Source organism: Lissotriton vulgaris, chromosome 5 (assembly GCF_964263255.1).
Source record: "Lissotriton vulgaris chromosome 5, aLisVul1.2, whole genome shotgun sequence".
Taxonomy (NCBI): Eukaryota; Metazoa; Chordata; class Amphibia; order Caudata; family Salamandridae; genus Lissotriton; species Lissotriton vulgaris.
In genome coordinates, this window is record NC_141693.1 from 301,646,478 (window position 1) to 301,658,679 (window position 12,202).

The 12,202-nt window shown below is 39.7% G+C and overlaps 1 protein-coding gene across 26 annotated transcripts in view; it reads right to left on the bottom strand.

Annotated features, from left to right (window-relative positions):
- The window catches only part of LOC147710773 (cyclin-dependent kinase 11B-like), a 431,002-nt gene extending 419,003 nt beyond the window's left edge, over positions 1-11,999 (bottom strand). For 18 of the 26 annotated variants that reach the window (XM_086921514.1, XM_086921512.1, XM_086921505.1 and 15 more), the window contains exon 1: positions 11,917-11,979. The gene's annotated coding sequence lies outside the window, so the exon portion shown is untranslated. Of the gene's footprint in view, positions 1-11,916 lie in introns of all 26 variants that reach the window. The other 8 variants (XM_086921517.1, XM_086921516.1, XM_086921508.1 and 5 more) reach the window with 4 other exon arrangements.
- Positions 12,000-12,202: the final 203 nt, after the last annotated feature.

Genomic DNA, 12,202 nt, shown 5'->3' on the forward strand with positions numbered 1-12,202 from the left:
CACCTTGATAAATTATAATAAGGGTTTGAAAAAACAAATGTTGCTATGAGGTAGAATACGTATCATACTTGAGATGTTATGTAAAATATCCAACAACCCGAAATAAGGCAAGATATACAAGTATGACAAGACATACAGTTAAGCTGTATAACTGAGTTAAGCAAGAAAGGGATTGTATAAGATTGGAACACTAAAGACTGAAATAATTAATTATTCAGACTAAAGATAATGTAGGTTTTTGGGAATCCGCTGGTCATGGTGTCCTGGAAAACAAGCCTAATATTTCTACAAACACTAATGAGCAGCAGTTGCAGGATTTTCTTGCCGATTTATACTCCAGTCCAAATAAAGTGGTGCAACAGTGAGGTTGCTGCTAATATCACTTTATATGAGATTAGTGGTATTTCAATAATTAGTAAAAGCAGAGCTCCAGGGCCAAATGGAAATACTAGTTTATATTTAAACTAAATCCTACCTCGCGTGTTCGGAGAAATACAGATGACCCATCAACATCTAGAGTAATTTTCATTTTCTGATTCTTCTGTAAAGATTTATGCTAAGTTGGTGGAGAGGCTCTAGAAAACAAACACTGGCAAGGCCAATAGATTTAGTCTTTGCAAAATCATTGGCTTTGTCAATTTTTTTTAGTCATGTTGCACGCAGTCCTCAATTACTTATTGCAGATTTATTTTGTGGTTTCAGAGTTTGATAACCATACTGCCCTCGAAAGGTATCACTGCGACTTCGGAACAATGCCCATGCACAGTTACCATGCAGCTGCCAAACGCGCTTGACAATTGCTCCTCGTAAACAAACATTGTGACTCAATGCATGGTTTACTTTTCTCCTTGCACATGACCTCTTTCCCCCTTCTGTGGAATGAGTGGGAGAAAAAGGCCAAAGCAGGAAGGGACGAAAGTTGTTTTGGTAGAAGCTGAGCATCAACTGTGCCCCTCAGAACGGGTTGCATTGCTTGTTGTGAGTAGAAGACCAGTTTTACTATAATTATTTAAATAAAAACAGGACTTAAATCAATTGATAACCGTTAGCAAACACGTAGAGTCATTTTTACCCTTCAGATGATCATGTCCCATATATGTAAGCATGTTTGAATTTAAAAAGGCTTTCATCTGTGACATGAAATCTTGGCCAATATGTCAGTGTTATGCAATTGGGAAATGTTTACAATACTGCCTGTGGTGCTTTTGTTGATGGACTGCAATTGATGTCTGTCAATCCGCTAGTCAAGTAACAAGGAAGAAGAAAGAAAAAAACATTTTGCTCAAAACAAGTAAAAACGCACTGATTGATGCTATACACCTGCATTCACAATTTAATTGGAGGTAAGTCCGACTGGGTATTTTGAGTGTGAGTTGCCGGAATTCAAGATTGTTTTGTGTGAACAAACAAGCAGTGAAAGGAGAGCTGAGTGGGCGGGGGTGGGATAAAAACCAGACAGTTGAAGAAGGGTGAGATGTAGTGAACAAAAAAGAAAAATGGACACCGTGAGGGATGGGGGTAGAAACAAATGACAGAGGGAGCAGTAATATGGGGAGAAGGTAGGGGGTGAGGGACTGCAGACACATGCACCATATATGGGTGCATCTAAAAAAGTTTTCAAAATGATAAATAAAAGAGAGAGTACCTGCAGGAGTGTGCAGCAAGTGGAAGAACATTGGCCACAGACAGGAAGCTGTACTTGGTCCATGCTCCATGGCAGGGACACACACACGAAAGCTCCAGGAGATAGCCAGAGGCGAGGATAAGACGCTGGGCAATAAGAAGCAAGGACACAAGAGTGTTGTGCAAACCAAGTAATGGTAAGTAATAGGCAGGTTCTAAGCCCGTTCTAAGTTTTTTTTTGTTTACATGAGATTTTGCAAGCACAACACAAGTGATGTGCAGGTGAAACCTATCAAAGGAAAAAACTTAATCAGTGTATCCTTTTAGAGAAACTGGCTTTAGACCAAGACCTAGCACAGATCATCAAATATTCAGATTGAACTATTTGGGTCGGGACTCCACAATTGAAGGTCATCTTTTTTGCTGAATGAAGTGATGCTTTGGCCATGTAGATCACACTTTTTTTGGTTAAATTGTATAAATTTTGGATGTCAGTTAAACATATCTGATTCAGCATTTATATTCCCACACCCAGGCTAAACAGTTGAATAAGCAAAATATCAACAAAAAAAACGGAAGTGCGCAATAGCCATAAACAGCAGCTAATGGACCTAATAGGTTATTTGGAAGATATACCCTGAAGCCTACAGTTAATGAACTTATGTATGAAACTGGTCTTGTAACAGTACCTGGGTGGCCCCTTTTCTATTGGAACCCAAGGTTAAATATGGAGGAACTGAAGATAAACGATTAAAGAAATTTCCTGAAATTCCAATCGCAGTTTCTATTGAGGATCTTAGACCGTGGCTTGAACATCATTTACTGACAGTTGTTGCAAATACGTCAGGTATAAAATGTATACACAGTCTATTAAATAGCAAAGTAGAAACAATCGCATTAACATGTGGCCGAGATACAGTCCAATATGAAACAACTCCGGCTGCCCAAATTAAAGGCTATTTTAATAATGGTTGCAAAACTGGCATTTCTGAATTGTTCAATGTAATTTGTGAAATTTTGATCAGCTACGCAACAGGAAGCTAAAACAGAGCAGCTATAATTTAGTATAGATAAAAGTTTAGATGTCCCAGCAAAATACTTTTCAGCATTTTGTTCAGCATAATCGTAAGGGCTGTCCATCAAGTTGCTTATTTAATTCATCTTTTATCAGGATCTGTAGAAGAATAATGGTATTGTGGTTAGGACAATACATATGCAGGTATAAGGATAATAAGAAAATTACTGTTAATGGCAATACTCTAAACATGGAGTGTAAACTGCATATACTCGATGAATTAATGGCTATCTTGGATTGTGTCCTGCTTTTTAAAATGAATGGGAAAAAAGTATTAGAGGTTTATATATATTTAAGTTAATGCCAGGACTATTAAAGAAAGATTTACACTGTAGTTTAAGTCGAAAACATCTGTAAAGTTAGAATTGTTACGGAAAATTGGTTAAAGTTTTCTCATAAGAAAAATTGTTTAAAAAATATGTTAGAATGTATTGATCTTGAAATCGAGATGAGTATATAGATGTATGCACCTTGTCAAGCATATTTTATAAGTACCATGAGAATCACAAACAGCTTCAACAAGTAATCAAGGGAGAGAGTATACTATGGATATATGCCTGGCTTGTCTTCATTAATTACAGTTAGACCTATTCTACAACTATTCTAACTGACACCATTGTACAATGCTCATGAATCCAATGTTTTATGCATACAATGAAGCTCATAAAATATGCACCCGCCAGCGTTACTACAAGGCTTATCTATTGAATTCCCACTAATGTCAGGGAAGTGCAGTTGCTCATATTCATCAACAAGCTACATAAGTGAAAGTTGTAAATCCACTGTTATATTAGGTGCTACCTTTAAGGACAGGATACTTTAAATAATTGCATTTGAAAACATTGACAGGACAAACAAGGAGAGAAGCGTAGGGTGCAAAAACACAAGTTTGCACTATCAGACCTTGATGACTTTCTAGGTAGTATAGCCAACTAAAATTATAAAACATGACTTTATTGGAGATTTCCGAAGAAATAACTGCTTTTCTAAACTGCCAGCACCTAACACCTTCAGATAACAATAGATCGAACTGTGATTAGTATGGTTATTCCGGTTTGATGGGAAGGGAAAATAAATCCTGAAATACAAAGATACCATACACCACATACTTTTTGTTGTACAGATTAAAACTACCACATAGCAGTGCTGAGTGTGTGTTAAAAGGCATGCATTTAGGTGTTGGGATGATAATCAGACCCAAAAAGAAAGTCGTTTTTCTTTTGCCTGTTTGGGAAACAATGCTACAATAAAAATAATAATAATGGGGTCCACACATTTTTGTTTATTAATCAATGTAGAATGTCTACTGTGAGAAAGCACAATACATGCTTAAATACTTACTAGTCGAATTTATAAAAATAGTCACTTCTAGTGCAAGTTTAAGGCATCCTATTTCCTTCACTTCTGGAACGCATTAAACAGGCACTGCACCAAGTGCTACCATTACACGCACCCCTGTGCGGATGCTGAACTTCCACTGCACCATGTGCTACCATCGCACACAACCCTGTGCTTCCTTACTGCACACCATGTGCACCAAACTTCACATCAGCCTGAGATCCAGTGACTTGTATCATTCAAATAAACTACCTTTAAAATACCGATCTAGAACTGGAGTACACCGAGAAGAAGGGATAAATGTTCGTTATAGGGTACCATCATTGGCATCAAGAAGAAGCCCTTGCTGCTCAGGATTACACAAACTTTTTTAGGGACTTATACCTGTCAGTTTGCTGGATGTGCTGTGAGTGCATGATAGTGGCACAGAGTGGGGAACCTCTACAACAGCTAAACCTACCGCAATAGTCAATGTCTCTTTTTCTTCTGAATTTTATAAACAATGAGACTGAGGGTACGGTGGAAATCGGAGGCACAGGAGACTCAATATGAGGAAGCGACAGAGTGCAGGAAGTTGACAAAGTGAACAGGAGTAGAGTATATGGATGGGATGAGATTTTGGATCAAGTGAGAACTGTGGCTTGTAGGTGAAAGAATTGTGTGCAGAAGTGTGGCGAGAACTGATCAGCAGGGTGAAAGTATTGGAGATGGTGCAGTACGGACTGGAGAGAAAGTGGCAGGGATGGCATTGAATGCAGGATTATTTTATTAACCAAGTTTACACAAAATAGGATTGGAACAGACAAGACTAGAGAATTTAGGAGTTTTGCACCAAACAAATTTGGACAAGTCTACCAGCCACTGTGCTACTCTAAATAGATATATATCCCATTTGAATACACAGATACAAACTATGTCATTATAAACTACATGCCAGTTTATTTGAACTACAGTGTGAAATTGCCCGACAACCATGCAGTATTACAGCACAGAGCTACTCTATAGCACACAAACAGGACTACTCGGATGCATTAGCACCATAGTTGTGACTTCACCCAGAAGAGAATGTACTGGTATGGTAAATCATGGCGGGCCCTCAACCAGCGTTTATGTTCCTAAACATAACAAAATTGATATGCCTTATCATGAGCGTAGACTGCATGGGTACACAATCTAATATGGAGGGTATCTGGTTTAGTGTTGGATGGTATGATGTGGCTCTTAGATGCCGTTACTTAGCGTGCTGCGATTCCGATAATAGACTTTGTGGGGTAGTGTAATGTTGATTACCACAAAATAAGGTGTATGCTTCAAATCTTTCTCCTGTTGAATTGTCAGAATCTTGTTTTCGTCTTACATGTATTTGTCTCTCAAGATTCACGCACACACACCTCTCTCCCTAGATGTGTGCCCCATATCCCTGTTGTGCGTCAACGCTGATGTATACAAATGACTTTCCCCAGTAAATAACAAAAAATAAATAATGCCCAAAGTCTAGATTAATATTACATGAAAAGAAATGCTTGAGCAAGACGATTTGTCCAGAGGTAGCAAGTGTACACATTGTTAGGATAAGTAAGAAACAAGAGGAACACATCATTTACAGCCTTACATGAATTAAAAGAAACAAGGAAGCTGACCAAGAAGAAACATGTTGGGTTCTAAAGAAATTTTTCAAGATACTAATGGAATCCCCGTGTGTATTTGTATTCTTTGGCAAACGTCTAAAATAACCTTTCAAAAATGTAAACAAGTTGCCACTAACCTTGTAAACAAGTTGTCACGAACCTTGTTTGCCAAGCAGGAACTCAAATAGTATCTGGCATGTGCCCTTGTTACCAGAATGAAAATTCCAACTCTGTACATGTTTGCTACTGAGTTTAGAAAGAGTAAACCTGTTTCAACATGGATTATCTCCTGATCTGTTTATTGCAGCTCTACATCACTACTGCCATATAAACTTGATCATTTGTGGACAGCTGAAAGGTTTTTGATAATTACACTTCTAAAATAATGCCACAATGACAGAAAATTTCCTATCCACTGAACTAGAAACTGCTCAGTGATTCATACCCAATCTACCTTTCTGTGCCTCCTTATTCGTGTGTCATGAATATGACTTTTCAATCCACACCACCACCACACATAATCTTTGTTTAGTTTAAGAGTGTCTGTGTCATGAAGCAGATATCTGTGTAAGACCACTCTATAAAAGACAAACAGCAACGTCAGCAAGAAACAAGAGTGGCAAAGCCAAGAGGGTTCGCCTTAAAGACCTAGCGGCTCTGTCAGTGCCTTTTGTTCATGCCGTATAATGCAGATGATGCACAGCAATATGATACTAATGATGTACGGCAAAAGCTGAAAAAGGGAACATGTGTGACAGCTATGATTGCATTGGTCATCACACCTGCAAGCCTCCAAATTACATGCCAGCTTTCTCTTTTTATTTCACCAATACAATCTATAAATTAACAACATAAAAATACTGGAAAAGTGCCTTTTTTGGTAAGTATAGCAAAGGTTAAAAACATTGTTTAAATGGGACTACTAGGTAGGCTTGCAATGGGGGGGGGGAACTGGTGGGGACATGAAGCAACAGAAGGGAGAAGGCAACACAGGGAACACACATGAGACAAGACAAGTAGAAAAAGACAAGAACCCGAGATAGACAGGCCTTGAAAAATCTACTCGCCCACTCGTTATGGCGAGTCAGATTTCATCAGGTCGAGCTATTTTTAGGACCTACTGGTCCATTTTGTCGAGTTAACTTAAGCTGGAAAAGAACATGTGTAATGTTCATTCATAAAGTGAAAGAGTAATAAAGATGCCTTTACATCTTGCCACATTTACGGTCTATTCAAGGACAGAGATTAAAAGTCAGTTTGTCTTTTTATTAAGTGCTGTTTATCTCCCCATTCAAAATGGTGTTTAATTTTCTTTCACCTGCTATAGTTAAAAGTTTTTGTTAAGTGAGAGGTCTGATAAGTATTGTAAAACAAAAAGGCAATAAGGTGTCATTTTTTTCTCACAATGTTTAAATAGCTTGTAAATGAACAGTGTAAATATTTCAATATGTATCAGGAATTACAAAAGCAATTTTTTGTCATTCATAAGTCTGATGCCAAGATTGAAATAGGAGCAAAACAAATTAGAACATTTTACTTAGTGATGTGCAAACGTTAAATATTTGTAGAAACTCTATTTTCCAACATTATTGTTTGAACACTATATAGTTTTATCAGTAACACCCCATGTCAATGGGATATTTTGTTTCCATTTCAAATGGAAAATCTGCTGATTGCAAATGATCGTGTCTACCGCTTCATGCTTTAGGTATGTATTTATATAAAGTGATAGCTTATAAATATGATTTGAGAAACATTCCTGCCCCGACCTCATAAAAATGCTATGAGGCAAGTCAGGGGTCATGGGTGGCCTATATGGCTAGATTTCTATTACAAATGGAGAAAAAATGTAGTCTATTAAATCAAACAAAATAGTTTTTTGTACAGCAGAAATGCTGAACTCGTGTATTTGAAGGTGATCTTGTATATGATAATGAAGAAAATGGAGCTCATTGAAACAAAATATTTGTCCAGGATCACATAATTTGAAATCAGTTTATGGGTCAAAAGCAATACAATTAGGTCGAGCAGATAATTTCAGTCACTATACCTGCAGGTCTAGTAAAAAAAAATATGATTTTTCAAGGCCTAATAGAGAACTGGAAAAACACATGCACTCTCCTGGGGTGCACATAATAAGGTGAAATTGTATTGTATTGTGTATTGTGGTATATTTGTATAGCGCAAACCTGTCACCCCAAGGGCATCCTGGCGCTTGAACGATGAACCAGCAAATTCAGCGACTTAACCTGTCCTGGGGAAAAGGTAGGTTTTTAACGCCTTCCTGAAGGCTAAGAGATCCTCAAGACTCCTTAGAAAGGCCCTGTTATTTTAAAATATATCCACAAACATTGGATTTACCATCAAAAAATAGAAGTGCAGTGTACACTATATGTTGAGCTGGTCACCCACGTAATTTAGAGCTTTTGCTTCTTATTTCTATACCATTCTAATTACTGTTCTAAAACTCCAAAATATCAAGTTTGAAATCCATTGGATAACCTGCACTTCAACTCCCAGAATGTATTGTGAAATTAAGCTAAAATCGAGGACTAGATTACTGTGTGCGCGCACCTTGGTGACATGGCCTATACTAGCGACTTTATTTACAGGCCATGCTGTGACCTTACACCACTTAAAGGCCTTAATAAATGTTCTGTAACTGCGCAAACTCGAGGCACTTTATTATATGGTTTGACGCAGTGCACAAAAGGCCATTTTGAACTACAAAACTGCGAGGAAGTAATAAAAAATGGTTAAATCTGTCACCCGAACTCTTAACAGCCTTTGAATTGGAGCAAAGATATGGCAAGCATTGGGAGAATGTACTCATCACGAAACCAAGCCCACGAAAAACCAGTGCAGATGGAGTAAGAGTTCACAGGCCTGCCACAGCTCCAATATAAACCCCTCTCCGGCAGCACTGCCACTATGATGTTGAAATCCAACAAAATTGCAGAGAATATTGCAATATCGCAGGCAGCCACTACATTTTGAAAAAAATATGCACTGCAAGTTAATGCTCAAATTAACAGCAATATACATGATAAAATTCTGAAAGTGACTCTTGTAAGAGTTGTGCAACGGTAACACCAGATGACCAAGATGCCTGGCTTGGCAGTTCAGTCTGGACTGTCCCCATGAGGTACAGGGTCAACACTGATTTGCATATGGTTGGGTCTAAACTGGGATGGCATGGTGAGCAAAAGAACGATGGATTTAACCCAGATCTCTTGACTGGGGTAAATGTATGATTTATTCAGCATTACGTCCATCATTTGTTTGCATAGCACTTTTCACCCTAAGTGGGATGGGTATGCCCAGATGTCCCTTGCTCAATGTGCCACTGGATTCAAGCTAGCCTGGCTGATGAAGTGTAATACCCAGAAACCGGTCACAGGATGCTTGTTTACGGTCCAGGGAGGACCTGGCTTGGCAGTTCGGTCTGGACTGTCCCCATGAGGTACAGGGTCAACACTGATTTGCATATGGCTGGGTCTAAACTGGGGTGGCATGGTGAGCAAAGGAACAATGGATTTAACCCAGATCTCTTGACTGGGGGTGAATGTTTGATTTATTCAGCATTCTATCCATCATTTGTTTGCGTAGCATGAAAAAAAAAATGGTAGCAGGCGTTTGCAGTGGGTTCAGCCTTCAGGAAGATGCTCAACATAAACAAAGGAGGTCTGTGTCATCAACATGGGACATTTGCGGACAGCAGACCAGCGACATCAGCCTTTGTTGCCCTGCTAGGCCATGTAAATCAAATGCAACACACATTTTAGATGCTTTTGTTTCCAGCGCTTAGAAACGTACACTGAATGCAAAGACCTACTCTGAAGCAATGTTGTGCCCTGTAGTCAAGTATGGGGGTACTTTTTAGCTTTACATAAACATAACTTTGTTTCAAGTCTCAAACTGCCCTTTTTAAAAGCACTGCAGGTTATCTCACATGCACAGTATGTCATCTAACACCATCGACTAAATAGCCAGGCACATGGGCAACAATCGGAACACCTCCATCGCCTTTATTGCTTTTGGATAAGGAGGTCAGGGGTGGTGGGGGGAGTAAGTTATCGGCACATATTTGTTAATACATGCATTCAAACTCACTTAATTCAGGCACAATATAACACGCAAATAAACTTCAACCAACAGTAGCAACAATGAAGCACCCTTCCAAGGACCGTGAGGGAAGGGAGAACAAAACAAGCAATAATGCCCGAAGTTGGAGGGGGGCAGGGAGGAAATGGAAGCAAAGACTCGGGGGCAGACGACAACTACGGGAGGATGATGGGTGTAATCAGCAGGTAAACAAAGCGGAAGAAACAAGAGACAAAAAAAAAGCTTTATAGAGGGAATAGAAGCAGCGGGGGAGGACGGGGAGAAACAGTACCACAATCATGTTGGGAGCTGCTGACGGGCATGGATCAAGTTGAATCAATCTATGCTTGGTCCCAGCTCCACAGCAGGGCTCGAAAAATCATAAAAATTGCACAAGCCCTGCAGGTCTAGAACATTAATTATCTACTTGACCTAACTGAAATGCACTTTACCTCCGACTCTGAAAGCTGAGCAAATGCGACAAGTTAAAAAGATTTAAAAGCATTTTTATTGCTCATTCACTTTGTGAGCAATAAAGATGGATTTAAATCTTGCTATCTTGTCACATTTGCTCTGCTTTCAGAGGCAGAGGTCAAGTGTCAGTTTGTCTTCCTACTCGCCAGAAAGTGCGAGTAGGACCTAAAAATAGCTTGTCCTTATTGAATCGGACTTGCAAATGCCAGCGGGCGAGTGGATTTTTCGAGCCGTGCACAGAAATGTCCAGATTACTTTTCACCAGCTCTGTCCAATTAATGAGCCTGTAAAAAAGAGTGACCTAGTAGTGCACAAATTGTAAAAATGGGTGGGCTCCAAACCCTTTTCTGTATACAATAGTGTTTCACAAGCGAGACGCATGCTCTCACAAGCTCGACCATAAAAATAAGAATAACTGCATGTCTTTTTGCCCAACCAGTAAACAAATCAACAGGTATCTAGCTAGGGGCGTAAACGGTCTGCCACTACAAATACATAACAGAATAACCATCTCAGTGTGTACTACATCAATAAAATACACCAATCGGTGCAAATTATTGTTTTGCAGCTTCAATAGACCCATCGCCATTTACACTGGGATCTCCAACCTTTTGTTTAATAAGAGCTACTTCCGTGCAATGAAAATCACTGCAACTTACTACTATTATTATTATTAGTGCTTTAACAGAGGCCAAAAGACCAGGATGCATTAGTGCCCTCTATATTCAAGACTACTAGCGGGAATCACTTTAGCACCTCAAGAAGTTTGCCAGCAGTAATGTAAAAATAGCTTTGTCAATTTGTTTTGCCTAAATGTAGGTAATATATGCTAGTCACAGCACCAATGCCCATGACACAAAAGCAATCATACTACTAATAAGTCTCCCCACAAACGTATCACTAAACAAATCGGCTAAAAAAGATAGTTTTAAAACTCACCCATTTTTCGTCAACGGCCAGCTGATGAGTTCTGAAAATTCACACGTCTTAGAACACAATTCTGTCATACAAACGTTCATTCATCCAAGCAAAAGGTTACAATTTATAAGGGTGGGATGCATACAAGAGCTACTGGCGGGTAGATAGAGAGGTATCAGTAGCTCACGAGCTACTGGTTGAAGCCCAGTTGCACATTTCCACTCGGGTTACACCTAAGCTGCCAGTCTTCCATTACACAGAAAGGTTTTCTTCGAAATCTCCCCTCGGCCAATGACATGGGGAATATACAACGCTTTTTTTTAAAAGAAACGAGATTAATTAGTAAGCACCTGGAAGCGGACAAAAAGCCTTGTTTCTCTGTTTCAACCAGAGTGACTGACGAAAAACTGAGTTTTGCAGTACCTATGATGAGCTACAAAGTACCTTGCACGTTGTTCCAGTGTGCCTGAGAGGCGTCCCGTATAGGTTTAAAGTATGGCGAGTGAGAACGGACTACTCTGCTCCATAGTCTGAAACGACTCTCGGTTCTTCTCTGGCTAAAGCCCCTAGCTCACCCCTCCCCTCCCCTCCGGAAAAAGAGCTATAGCAGGGAATGGATGAGGCCGCTAACGTTTTCCTTTCGTACCCCACATCCGTTCAAGGAAAGGCCGCTCGTACCCTCACACTATGGTCACGGTTTCTCCGGTCCGTTCTTCCTTAACGTCCCATTCCCTGAATTGTAGCCCTGATACTTACCGTGTATAGAGCACTTCGGCAGCCCCGGGACAGAGAGGAAAGTCGCCGGGCGCCTGAATAGCGCGTCACACATTCCGACTTCCGGCGCAACGACTACACAACTTTTCAGAGAAAAACGGTTCGTCACTTCCGGATTGATAGGGCACTGAGATTTCAAGCAATTTAGGCGATGTTTTGTTCCTCACTTCCGGACTTTGGACAACCGGTTGAAAACATGAGACATTTAAGCAAATGAAAATACCTCGATGCAAGATATGAATGGGCGTTTCCGGTTATTGTAGGTAGC